Source organism: Wyeomyia smithii, chromosome 2 (genome assembly GCF_029784165.1).
Source record: "Wyeomyia smithii strain HCP4-BCI-WySm-NY-G18 chromosome 2, ASM2978416v1, whole genome shotgun sequence".
Lineage (NCBI taxonomy): Eukaryota > Metazoa > Arthropoda > Insecta > Diptera > Culicidae > Wyeomyia > Wyeomyia smithii.
Genome location: NC_073695.1, coordinates 45,176,450 through 45,190,688, shown reverse-complemented (window position 1 = coordinate 45,190,688; position 14,239 = coordinate 45,176,450). Strand labels below are relative to the sequence as shown.

At 36.6% G+C, this 14,239-nt stretch overlaps 1 protein-coding gene across 2 annotated transcripts in view; it reads right to left on the bottom strand.

Annotated features, from left to right (window-relative positions):
* Positions 1-13,166, bottom strand: part of LOC129722825 (lysosome membrane protein 2) — a 159,726-nt gene extending 146,560 nt beyond the window's left edge. For both annotated transcript variants that reach the window (XM_055676611.1, XM_055676610.1), the window contains exon 1: positions 12,252-13,166. The gene's annotated coding sequence lies outside the window, so the exon portion shown is untranslated. The remainder of the gene's footprint in view (positions 1-12,251) is intronic.
* Between the last annotated feature and the right edge of the window lie 1,073 nt (positions 13,167-14,239).

The window sequence follows — 14,239 nt, the reverse complement described above, 5'->3', positions numbered from 1 at the left end:
GAAAAAAAAAAAAAACACGAATGAATAAAAAATGTAAATTTTTTATCTCACACAATCCCAATGTCTCATGGCCATCGACCTCGCCAGTATTAGCTGTGGGAAAACATTCAACTCTTCACTTTAACCCGCGTTGCATCTAGCACCTATGCGTTTAGTATGCAAAAGAGATCCGTTCGAATCCGGCTACCAGAGCGGCGGTGCCTCGGAAACTGCACTCACACATTTTGTTTGATGTCGTTTGGACCAGTAATGCCTAATGGACAGTAAAACGTCCTTGCTAGAGTTGAACAACCTTTTCCCCCGTCACCTGGTTGGTAATTAGTAGATGAATAATCGGCCCATAGGCTTGAGCCAGTTCTACGATCGGCACCTTCTGAATTCAGTGCGAACCGGTTTTTAAATGAAAGCAGTTGGAGTACTGTTTAGAATGGACATTATAAAAATAGGAAAATTTAATATTGATTTGATAGTAGCGAGCTGTAATTTTGTCATAAGAATGCAGATTAAGTTTTAGATATTTTTCAAGAGGTGACGCCACTATATTTCAACCTTCCAGTGCAGTGGGACAATCCGGCAGCAAATCATTCGCGAATTTCGAAAGCCTCTCAGGCATGAGCACAGAACCACACGTTATATAACTTTCCTGCGCCGAGTCTCGTGTCGGGTAAGAAATTCTTTCAGCCTTTGGTCAGAGTTCCACACCTAACCAGTTTTGCACAGTTGTCCGTGCAGTGCGATATCGGTCCAGACCCAGCTCAATACAGTATCAGAATGAGAAGACGAATCTTCATTGAAGATGCAGCGTTCCTTCATCGATCAAGCACCGGCATTCCGACAGACAGACGACAACGAATGCTACTCATAGGTAGTTTGTACGCGATCGATTCGCCCAGTCATGTTCGATGTCATAATCGCTCGAGCGGCACAGTGGGTGCCGATATGTTGCGTTGTGTTCCCTTCGATCATGGAGGCGCGCAAGTCAAGTTCACACGTGAAGGGACCGGTTTACTGATAGTTGCAGTAGTGGGATTGGGGGTGGTGCTGCACTGCCTGTGGTAAACAAGACGACGAACAACGTGACAAGTTTGAGGGTTCCCTCGCAGTTTCCTGCCTGTTCGTGAGGTGCGATGGCGCTAATTTATTCGATCCAGCAGAACAGCAGTTCGGGATGAAACCGTGGAAAGCAATGCTGCTCATGTCCGGTAGGTTTGTGAGTGGATCATTAGTTTCGCTTTCGTCATAAGGTCATGTAGAAAAAGAGAGGAGAGAAATAACGTTCCTAACTTGAAATAGGGCGATTGCAAATAAATTGCGTGCAACGTTTCTCGGCTGGGTCGCTCTTGTCAGTCAAAGTGAAATTTTCCGCTAGTTCAGTTGGTAATTAGCGGTAGCGTAGCAAGAGGTGCTCACTGGGGTGTAGCGGAAATTTCATTAGAAAAGTGAGAAATTTTTACGAAATTCTACTCAGCAACGCCCCCCGCTGTACGCCGTTCCCTTGCTCAACAAACCACACCGCTTGCGTGTGGGCTCTCACAGTGCATCAATTCCGATATAGACATGTTCCGTCGATTATATGCGTGGGAACGTCTCGTTTGGGAATCCCATTTCCATAACCGATTGTGGAAAGTTTAGCTTCCACACACGTTCGCTATGATAAATCTAAGTCGTCGTTTGTCGTAAAACCAGTTCAAGTTCAAGACCGAACCTCAAACTTAACCCGGGAATCCGCGACCGTCAGTTTCTGTCCTCGGATGGGTTCTTATAACCGGATCAAACTTTGCTCAATCTTTCTAGGCAATAACGTTGGGCAAAAGCTGCAATAAGTCCGATTCAGAAATCAGAACCAAGGCATGCCAGGCCCCGATTGACTGCACAACATTTGTTTTACGAGCCTTCAAACAGCAGCCGCTTCATGCTTCGTTGGGTTCTGGTATTTAACACTCTTTAGGTACTTCAATTAGTGCGGAGCTGCAGGTACTTGCTGCAACTAGCAAGCTCTGCTCTTAGGTCGTGGTATTGCACAATTACTTGTTCCAATTTGCCCATCAAACCGTTTATGAAGCTTCTAGGGCAAACGGAATCGAAACTGCTGACGGTACAAAATTTCCTAGGTCGCGCACATTGCGTAATGTCGTAACAAACAACAGCTGATAGAACGAAAGCTCGGAACTGACCATAAAATCATATTTGTGTTATCGCAATTAGCGCTAATTTCCAACCGTCTGGCCGAGTGTGAGTAATTTTGGTTTCGATTTCCTTTGTTTGCCGCTATTGCTTCATTGGAACCGAGAGTTTCAGTTTTGCTTTCAAGCAGAGATCTTGTTGGTGGTATTGAGTAATGCACGCTGATTGGTGATTGGTTTGCCATTGATCGAGATTTTCGCATCGCGACCGAGATGGCCAGCAGCAGCAGCAGACAACGTCGCGAGCGGGTGGCCTCATTTTGCACTTCCTACGATGCCATCGCCGCCGCCGCCACTGCGGAATGGTTTTCAAGTGTAAGTGCGCGAAGGATTTTCCGCGTCGTCCCCGGGGTTGATGTGAGTGTGTTCTTTTTTTTCTTCTCTTGCAGTCGAGAACAAAGTTAATCCCGGAAGCGGCTGCTCGCTGGGGTCACCGATGCGAGATGCACCGTTATTTTAGGTGATTTGCGTGATGTTATTAGAAGTTAATAGTCTTGCTACAAATGGACTCGAAGATAATTCTATGGGGCGCGCTAGGGTGACACACTAGGGGAGTGATTTGTTGCTCTAGGATGACAATAAATTTGTTTTCTTTGTGTTTATTTTGATGAATGTGCCTATTATTTCAAAGTTTTTAATTACGTAAAAATTAATAACTTTCTAAAATTGCTTTTTATTACATCCAGTCATTATATTAAGCATTGCCCGGTCGATCTGTAGATGTGTCGAGTTGTAGAGAAGTGTATATTTCTGGGGTCTAACCACGCGTATTTGTATATATTTTTTTGGAGAAAAATGAAATATTTCAAAATCAGGCAAATATTCATTCATAGAGAGTTTTTCGGATTTAAAACAAAATCTAAAACATGGCATATATTAAAAAATACAAAATATACCAAGCAAATTTTCTACAATTTTTTTCCTCAATACTTCTCTTCGAGATTCCGCTGTTTTTATACTTTTTTGGCATTTTTCGAATGCGAGTCGCAATGCATAGCAACGGCGTGTCTGTGTTGCACGAAACATTCAATTCATTCTCTTGCATAGAAACTTTTATACCTACTTCCCTATTTGTTGCTAAAAGTAACGTAAAACATGTATCTCATAAAGTCTGGTAAGGAGTAACTTATGATGAGTTTGTATTGGCAAAAAATTTATATATGATGGATTTTTCAACAATAGCTTATTTAAAAATATTTTTCCATAAACCAAATTTCTAGTCCAATCATACTTAAGTTTCAGCTTTCTTTTTTCAACACAATTTAAGGCTTGTTAATTTGTTATCGGATGTCAAAAAGTGTTCCCAATCTAAAAGATTTATAACACCAAACGAGAATCATTCGAAAAGCTCCTAAGGCTCAACAGAAGAGCTCTTTTAACATACGTCGGCCTAGTAACGGGGCACTGTTCGAGTAGATATCATTTAAAGAACATTGGCCGGGTTCAGGATAATATCTGTCGCTTTTGTAATATGGAAAGCGAGACATCGGAACATCTGCTGTGCAATGGTGGTGCATTATTTAAACGCAGATCAAGGTTTCTTGGCAGTGGCTGAGGTACCTGATCACTCAACAATAGTGGTCATTGTATTTTGCAAGGGAACACGTATAGCAATTGACTTGGATATATTACAAAAATTCACATCAATGAACAACGTAATTCTAATTCCCTAACAAATATTAGTAACAGTGTTTTGTAAATAACAAATATTTGGTTTTCAAGCTATTATACTCAATGTTTATTACTGAACATTAGGGCGACAATGATTGTATTGAAATAATTTCATCATTGAATTTTAAAAACCGACCATGTACACTTTATTTATTGGCCCAAGAAATTGACCTGTGCGAAATTTCAGCTCAATTGGGGCATGATTTAGGGGTGCCTCAAAACGTTCAAAGTTGGGATTTTTTTATCTTCAAAAATCCACCGAGGAGGGGAGTAAATTAAAATGTCCGATTGAGCTGAAATTTTGCACAGGTCGTTTTATTCAAGGGGATTGTGGGTAGGGATCGTTTAACTACTCAGAGCTGTGCAAAAAGTTTTCGTGCGTGACGCAGATTCTGGTGCTCGTTTCTTACCTTTGGAAGGAAATACGAAGGATGAAGAGATTTTCTACTTGAGAGTCAGAGATCGGTTTCTACTCTTTTTTTTTGCAAGCAAAAAACATGTTGGGAGACAGCACAATGTTTTCCAAAGAGACGAGAAAGAGCACAGCAGAGTCATTCCATGCTACTTCGCAAATCCATCCTGATCGACCAATCCGGATTTCGCTGAAACTTTTCATAGTTGTTCCTTTTTGAAAATAAGGTCATTTTATGATATCCGCTGTTCGTGTTGACTCACGACTGCTGTTTCAAAAGCGCCTACCCAAAAATGTGACTGATGGATAAATTTTTTTATATCAGGAAAACGGGTTGTTTGATTGAATTGGTGTCTTCAACAAAGTTGTAGGTAATAAAATTGTGGTTCTAGAAATAATGTATGCACTGTTATTTTTCTGTGAAAATTTTTCCAAGTTGTCACAAGTTATTAAAAATCTTAAAAAGACTATTTTTTTAATATAATTTTTCTACACATTGAAAATGACAATATGTACTACTATTTGTCAAAATTTGATGATGGTAAAATGAAAAACAAAAAAGTTATGAACGTTTGAGTATTCTGACATTTTCACTCTGAACTTTTTTTGGGAGTTTTTTTTTCTAGCTACACATTAAAATGTCAGAAATTCATCACTTAGAGCATGATACCAATCCAGCTCGCTGTTTGTGTACCATAATCGATCATTTTTACACTGGTCCTGTTGAAATTGAATATGCTTAACTTACCGGTGAACCCTGATATCATAAGATTTTAAAAATAAGACGAGCACACAAGGTAACCAATTTGAACAGCACGTGTTAATATCAAGTAAATCCAGTTTTAGAAAACCGGGAGCTGAGAGACTGAGCAGAGACAGGTTTCGCTGTTAAACTTGCGCCTGAGGCAGTCCACGCTATCCCGAAAATAATTCTGATCGATCGGTCTTTTGTGGATTTTTTTGAAAAAATAACATAGGTCACATCTTCAATGTGAAAAAATATAAGATTTTTAAGAAATAGACTTTTTGAGATAAAAAATATGTGACAATTTGGGAAATTTTGCACAGAATTTTTTTTCACAATGTATATATTTTTCTAGAACCGCAATTTCATCACCTAAAACTTAGCTGAGGACATCATTTCAATCAAACAAACCGTTTTCCTGATATAGAAATTTTTATTCATCAATCGCCATTATGGAGAGGCCCTTTTGATATAGCAAGTCTACATGAAGAACTGATATCATAAAGTGACCTTCTTATCAAAAAGAAACAACAGTGAACAGTATCAGCGAAATCGCATTTTTTTACCTGTTTTCCATGGAATGTCTCTATTTGTCTCGAATTGCAAATTGCAAATCAATTTGAAAATTAAACAACTGGCACCGGATCCACGGCTCTTACTTGTCTCTTTGAAAATGAATATGCAATCTTCCAACATCGTATAACAACAGAAATAAACACTAAATTTAAATTTAGAAAGGAGAAGTATTTTTTTTAAATAAAGTTATAGTGAAATTTTTAGAAAAAATCCAGGATGAAGAAATGTAATAAAAAATTTTTCAAAATATTTGACTCTAGTGATTCTTAATGATTCAGATGGATATTTCATGTCAAAAAGCTTGTAATAATTACCTTCCTAAATTCATTCTTTTTAAACTATTTTAAATTAAAATTAGAAAATAAACATCTAATTTTATAGTAATCCAAAAAAGGAGTTGAATTTTTTCTTGAAATTTATTTATTGAAAAACGACATCATTCCAAAACTTTCGGTAAAAGTACAGGAGAAATGTAAGACTAACTTTTACTAAACAGTTAAGTTTTGAAGAATTCTTTAAAATTCAAGTTTTTAAATTTATTAATTATCCAAAATCATAAAGCTCTTGGTACAAGATTTTTTTACCCCATAACCCTGAACCCGGATACTTACACTTACTTACAAATGAATTGCTTTCAACTTTTCAATTCTTGACCGATTTAGGATCTTGGCCCGTTGAAAGAAAGAAGCAGATTCCCGATACTGATCATAGTCCCGGAGATTCGGATTGACGGGAACCATATGGGCTTTTTAGAAACTCGGAAAAAATAAAAAAAATATAGCTTTTCCACCGTTTCTAAGAATTTTGATGCAAGCTCGGAAAGCCGCAAGGTTATAGAGTTGAGTAACGTATAATAGTTCTCTTCAGGGAATTGTGATTATGGCGCGATTTTGGCTGGAGGAACGAGGTCTCGATAAGACTCCTTCCTCTTGACAAAATATAAGTCCTACTTAGAATAAAACTGACCAGAGGTAAAGCACTAAGTGCCTTTTCAGGGGATTGTGATTGTGACGCGATGTTGGAAGGAGGAACGAGGTTTCGATAAGACTCCTTCCTCCTGATAAAATAAGTCCTTGTTATAATAAAACTGATGATAGGAATATTTATCCTCTCGAGGGAATTGTAATTGGCGATATTGGCACGGGGAACGAGGTTCGATAAGGCCCCTTTCTCTTGACTCCTTTTTATAATAAAACTGATCTCTTAAGCAGGTATTAGACGAAGCAAATATTTGCTATTTTTGGTACGGATTTTATTTTGTGCAAATAAAATTCTTACCAAAAATAGCAAATGTTTGCTTCGTCTAACACCCGCTTTAGAATAAACCTGGCCAGAGAGGAACGTTAGGTGAAGTCTCACTCCAGGGTATTGTAATGTGGCAATATTGGTAGGATAAGAGGAGGCTCGGTATTGAAGAGCAGTAAGCTTGAAACAAAAGGGTAAAATCTCACACACAAGCACGGATATACATGAAAAAGCGTATCATTTACTTCAATAGTGATACTGCCAATAATATGAAGTGCGGAGTACAGAAAACACCTGGGTAAAATCACAATAGATCAAGTTTCTCTGGTCGCAGTGATGAGTCCACATAGAGAAAAAAAGCTCGGAAATGCATAAAGTCTTTAGAGATTAAAATAAAGTTATGCTATAAAGGGTAGAAGCGACAAACCCGGCGAGCAATTATTCTGCGGCCTTTTGATGCATTTTCGGGCTGGCTGGAAGCGCCAAAATTCACAGGACTGGTTTAGAAGCTATATTCTTTCATATTTATGAAGGTTAACTCTTGGGTTGAGAACTGTGTTAAATAATTCATAGGACAGAGATAACTTTTAAAATAATTTAATCCAACATCTTGCTGTCACAGACTGAATTGTTCTATTTTGATTATACATTTCAATGAATTTACGAGAAAGGCGTTTTTTTAAATAAAAAGCTAAAAATTTTAAAACGGATGCATTGAGAAAATTAGTCGTTAAAAATTTTCTGATTTGAAATTACTGTTAAATCATGTTGCATCATTGGAATTTTATTTTTCTTATGTAAGTTGACATTGAAAACATTCCTCAAAACTTAACTTTTGAGCAAAAATCTGTATCGCATTTTTCCATCCTAATATTTCCACTTCATAAGATGATTCAACTCTTCTTTGCATTAATATAAAATGTGGTAATCGTTTCTTAATTTTCTAAACTAGCATTCAAAATAACTTAAAAGGCAATGAAAGGAAGTTCTTTATTATGAGGTTTTTATTCAAAATATTCTGAAGCTTCTGAAACCATAAGAAAACGAATATTCTGAGAAATGTATTTTTCTCGTTTTTTCATAAACCTAATTTTTAATATAAAACAATCATTTATTTCTTCATCTCAAGCAGTTTACCGCAAGATTTTCTAAAACTCCAAGATTCTTTAGAAAAATTAATTAGGAAAAATCGACTTTCTTTTTTTTAAAATAACATTTTGTTATTTATTTAGAACTTAACCGGTCAAAATATCTCAGAGACTTATTTTTGGACCACCAAGGGCTTTCGGGCTACAATACTTTGAGCGAAACCTATACCTGAATGCTTACGCGGTTTCAATTTTTTTTTGGAATATAAAGAAAAAAGGTGGAGGACCTGTGAAAAAATGTTCAGTTTGCTTAGCCAAATACTTATGCAAAATTTCATTTAATTCAAAAAAGGATTATATTTTTGTTGAAATTTTTTTCTCTTAGAAGTGTCTACATTGATTTGTTTAGATTAGTATTAGGCAACTAAATTGTCTATCCGAAAAATACCCTTCGAAAAAAATATTTTTTTTAAAATAATTTTTTGTTTTTAAAAATCCCAAATTCAGTTTTTTTCAATATTCATTTTTTCACTATATTTACAAGTTTTAAATATTTTTGAATACAAGTTCAGACGATTCTCTAGAAGTCAGGTATTCAAAACTGTTCTCCTTCTCTTTTCATTATTTTGATATATCGATTTATAAGAACGATGTTCAAAATCTTCAGAATTTTTAACACAAACACAGCCTGTGCATTAAAAAGTCTTTGCTGTGTGGCCTGAAGAACAGAACTGCATCCAACGCTATACCAAAATTTTGAACCTGGTAAACTGTTGCTAGGGTTTGGTTCCATAAAAAATGTTTTTTTTTTCTAATTTTTTAGATAAAAAATCTCAAAAATTAGTCGTGTTCCAAAAAACCAATAGTACAAAATGGCATTTTCTGCCTATAGAAACGTCTATACAAAGTTTCAGCCAAATGAAAAATGGTCGATTAGATAGGTTGCCCGTTTTTTTGTGGAATTGCTCTATAGCTGAAAATCCATGGAACGGAATCACACAACGTTTCTGGATGTTATTATTGTTATTATTATGTCAAAAGATTATTGGAGCACCACACGAGTAAAAGGTCGACTAATCGCTGGATTTCGAGACAGTCTACAGTGTTTCGTATTATCTTGAACAACTTAGCATCGTTTGCGAAAAAATATACAGCGATTGGAATCAGAAGAAAAAATTATAAGTTTCCGTTAGACTCTACTAGAAATTTGAGAGATAAATATTGAATTTAGTCCGTACAGATACGTATTTCGACTGTGACATACAGTCATCATCAGTATTTACGTGGACTCCACATGTCCACTAGGGTAGGACAAAAAATAAAGTCTAGCTCCCATGCACTTTTCGTGTTCCTTATGGATCCTATAACAACCGCGTAACTTTTCAGATCGATCAGTGGAACTATATTTTTGCGCCCGATTTTTAAAGTTTCCATACGATTTTATATGGGAAAATACACTTTTTCGAAACTTATTCTCTAGAGATGTCCAGTTGGCTCCTAAAAATATATTGAAACATGATATTTGTAGAAAATGTTTTTGAGAAAAACTCTTCTGAAGACCGTAAGGCGCTACGATACTTGTAGAAAAACTGATTTCCCTCAAACTAATTGAATATCTGACGAACAGCTCACCATTAAATTTTTCTAGCAATACTGCTGCAGTATGCTGCTATTGCACACTTGCTTGAGGGTGAAAAATATTTTCGCGTGGAATTAAGCTTGAAAGTGTAATTTTGATCATAACTTTTCACCGGAAGTGTTGCCAGATAAATTATTATTGTATTTGAAAGCTAAGTTTACATTTTTCGGCAAATGCAGCCATTTTTATTTTAAATTTGATAATTTCATCGTGTTCCTTGGAGAATTTCACGTAAGAAACAACTATCATTCCGAGGTAATATGAGCCAATCTTGAGATATAACATTTTTACGAAACAGTTGTAAATTTCGTAATTAATTTCTTTCACAAGACACCCGAAAAATGGTAATAGGTGAATTTTGAAGAAAATAAACCAAGGAATTCAGAAAAAATATAACTTTTGACCGGAAGTGTTGTCAGATAAATTATTTTTGTATTTGAAAACTAAAATTACATTTTCTGGCAAATGCAGTTGTTTTTATTTTGAATTTGATAATTTCATCGTGTTCCTTGGAAAATTTCACGTAACGAACAACTATCATCCGGAGGTAATATGAGCCAATCTCGAGATATAACATTTTTACGAAAATAGTTGTAAATTTCGTAATTAATATTTTTACGAGCCACTCGAAAAATAGTAAAAAGTATGTATAGGTTTATATGATAGTAAAAATTTTTAAGAAAATAAACCAAGGAATCCAGAAAAAATATGGTTTTTGACCAGAAGTGTTGCCAGATAGATTATTTTAGTATTTTAAAGCTAAATTTGCATTTTTTTAGTTTTATTTTAAATTTGAGGGTTTCATCGTATATCTCGGAAAATTTTATGTAAGAAACACTAACCATCCCGTAGTATGGTAATATGAGCGGATCTCGAGATATAACATTTTTACAAAAATTTACGAAACTTAAAACTATTTTAAATCTATAAAAAAGATGATGAAAAAAACTTACAAAATTAAAAAAAAATGAAAGTAAAATCAACCAAATTGAAAAAACAAATAGGAAATTGTCCAACTTTGTATTTTCAAATATTTAAAACGGAAGAATTGAATATCCTACACTGCAAAAAATTATTTCAAAAAGAAGCTGAAAAGAAACTTTACCCATGCATCTCATGGCCATATGGTAATGGCAAGTGTTAGGGAAAAGATATCATGAGATGGCGTTTGAGAAATTGTTAGAATATTTATAGAAAAATATTAAAAAATATGAATTTGAGATCCCAAACAGGAAAAAATTATATTTAAAAACAAAAAGTTATTCATCTCAGTCATCTCAGATATCTTTAAACTTAAGTGTTTTATATAAATATTTAAGTTGATAAACATTCTTCTGTAAATTTTAAAATAGCACAATTAAGGAAAAAAAGTTTTTCTAACCAGAAACTTTTTCATAGCCATAAAAAATTTCAACGTGAAATATCGTTGGTTCACTTTTAATCACAATCTAATACATAATCTTATACAATACTGCTTTTCATAGTAGTCTACTTTAAGCCATAAATTAGGTTTAAATTTTTGAAGCCCTAACAAAATATATATTTGACTAAGATGTAACAATTTTAGCAAAGTTCATCAGTGTAATTTTTTTTGAAGAGGACATATAAATGGACCTGTGTTTAAGATTTTTTTTAAATTTTTATTTTCTCTGCCAAAAGTGCACCGATATTGTAGAATATTTTTAACCGATATTCAAGGCCCTGATTTATAATTACGCGTTGCTAGATGTTTTAAAAATATCATTTGGAAATATGAATAGAATGTTAGATTAAGATTTTTTATTACACAAAACAACTGCTTTAAATTTGACGTTCGTAATTACTTTTCCTTTTTTTTATTGTATAAAAATTCCATATAAATATTTCAATGCAAACTTTTACTTGGTTTTATGAATTGTATATTAAAGGCACTAAAACAGTCTGTCCGGTTGGTCCGGTTGAATTCGAACATTGAAAAAATGTGTTAATTGATCAACTTCCTCAGGCTCAGAAACCACTCAGAAACGGAAACGCAAGATTCCTTCGAATCAAAGAAAGACTTGTTGAAAATATCACAGCCACAGTCATAATCACTCACTCTGTGCAACCACGGTGATAACAGGTGCCGCGTTGCTACACTGAATTATTGTTGTCCGCTCATGATTTGCATATGCGACTTGCACTCACACACACAGTGTCCAACCGGGCAGCAACAATTTCCATAATGCACCCTAATTTAAAATTGCCCACCCGCGAGACCGCGCAGATCGGCCGCCGACAAGGTCAGACTGCTGAGTAATTCGCAAATCTCATAAGTCCATTATCATTTCACCCTCCTCGTCTCTGGCTATTTTTTTCTCTCTCTCTTCGATTGTCTCTTTTCACTTGCTGCTGACCCGGCTGTGGTGCGTCGATCAATTCTTCGATCCACGAGCAGCAAACTATTATTTGCTAGACAGTTAAGAAGCACACTGTACTGGTAATTTATGATATTCGTCGCTATTTGGGGTCGGCAGTTTTTATTTTCGCAGCTTCGGGCTATAACTATAATGGGCCCGTCTTACGTCCTTACGTACGGAGTGGCATCTGCCGCACCGACCGACTTGACTCAGGTTCGTCACTTATTGAACCGTTGAAATTGTTCATATGCAAAAACTCGCATGGCAAGCATTAAAATAATTCACGATCCAGAGTTTATTGTTATTTAACTTACCGAGCAATGAGAAGCTTGAATTGAGCAGACCACAGAAGAGGCTGGTCGGAAGGCAAGAATGAGCAGGAACAAACAGTTTTCCAGGAGAGAAGTTGTTGTAACTGTTCAGCTCCTAACAGATGATATCTATAAACAGCAAATTCGTCCCCGATCGCAAAAGGCACTCTCTGTTCACTTCTGTTTCTGCAAAAGATTCTTCCGCTGAATACGTTTTAACTGACATTATCGATTTGCATCCGATATTGTTATCATTGATTATAACGCGTGTGTAAAAACCCGTCGAAAGTTTTCTTCCCGTTCTCGCTAGAACTTTCCTCCACTTTGCACACAGCTTTCACACAAACAATCGAAAATTACCGATAATACACTTAAATCCTTTTAAAATAATTTCTCTTGTCACCTTGATTATTATATTAGGATTTTTTTCAACAAAATAGCTTTCACCATATAGATCCTTTCACTGTCACTATTAGAATGATCGCCTTCACGGGTGGAAACCGCTGTTTTTATATCCCCACTCTCGTACCACCGTCCGAACTGCAAGCTTAAACCGCGCACCGTGCCTCCGGGAAGCAAACAAATTAGTCGTCTTCCAGAAATTTAACCAGCCTTAGAATCACCGAATAGAACCCGGGGTAAGAAAACTCAGGAGCGAAAACACTGAAAACACGTCCGCGACTCGCGAAAATCAACAACCGAATGACACTGCTGACCGCTGGTCGCACGAAGCTAAGAACTGTGAGTCCTGCCTGATTCGTTCTAGTACTACTGTTGCTCCTTCTATTACTACCACTACCGCCACTACTCCTACTACTACTACTGTTACAAACAAAAAGTACTATCGCCCCTACTGCCGAGAGCTGCAAGTTGAACGATCCGATCGTGCTAAGATTCAACGATTTACTACCCATCGCTGCCGGTTGCTGTTGCTAGTGCTTGGCGCGGCGATGTTTAAAGTGATCGCAAGTACCTACCTACCTACCACGAGCACTGACAATGTGCACTAAGGCTAAAGCGCGCGCACTGCGTAAGTGAACTCTCGATGAACACCTGAGTGGCGGCGATCTGTGCGATGTAAGAATATACACCTTCAATTGCGCGCAATGCATCGACGCAATGCGACGCACCGTGAGTTACCCCCTTTTGCCGGCGCTGCAAGTCGGCGCGCGGTGGGTGGTGAACAAACAGTCTCACTTTGCATACTATTTCCTGCGGAACGTTTACTCAGTATTGCTCCGGTGGAATTGACAGTTTTTTTTGTTTTTCAAATAATGCTGATTAGTAACGCAACCGTGTAGGATTAATCACGTTCTGGGGTTTCCATGAGTAATGAGGTGGCTATCAAAACAACTTGTAATGGATGTTGGGTTGGTAACAAATTGCAAACAGTCGAAGTTCATTTTCCCACCCAACGTGATTCGAGTTAAGTAGAGACAATAATAATCAAACCTAAGTGTTTTAAGTTAATGCGAAATGCAAAAAAGAGAAACAATCAATACAGAATCACACCAATAGTTTTAAATGAAAGAACAAAACCTACTTAACCTCTGAACCCATTATTCAACTAATATTTCGCCGTCCCATTAAAAACTTTGTGTCTGCCATGCACTCACGTACATGAACAGATAATTAATTTTTCGTTTGAAACGAAAGTTTGTAGCAATGCAAACCATTGTACTACGGGCAAGCTGAACGCGCATAAAAAGTGCATTTGATGTCAGAACAAGCTTTTCTTCCTCGGCTTCGTTGGACATTACTCGCTAATCAGTCATATGTACGGCGGCCGTTATTGTACTGTACAGATGCGTTACATGAGCCGGAGTTGTAAAACCGGTCCTATTTGGTGGATTTTAGCATTCATCATTTCGCCGGTACGGATCGAAGGTCAAGTCATTGCGAAGTCAGACGCTACGTACGCTAAACAACATAACATTTCCGTGAACTTGATCTGGTTAAACGTTGGTAACCGTATTTGCAACTGTTGAACA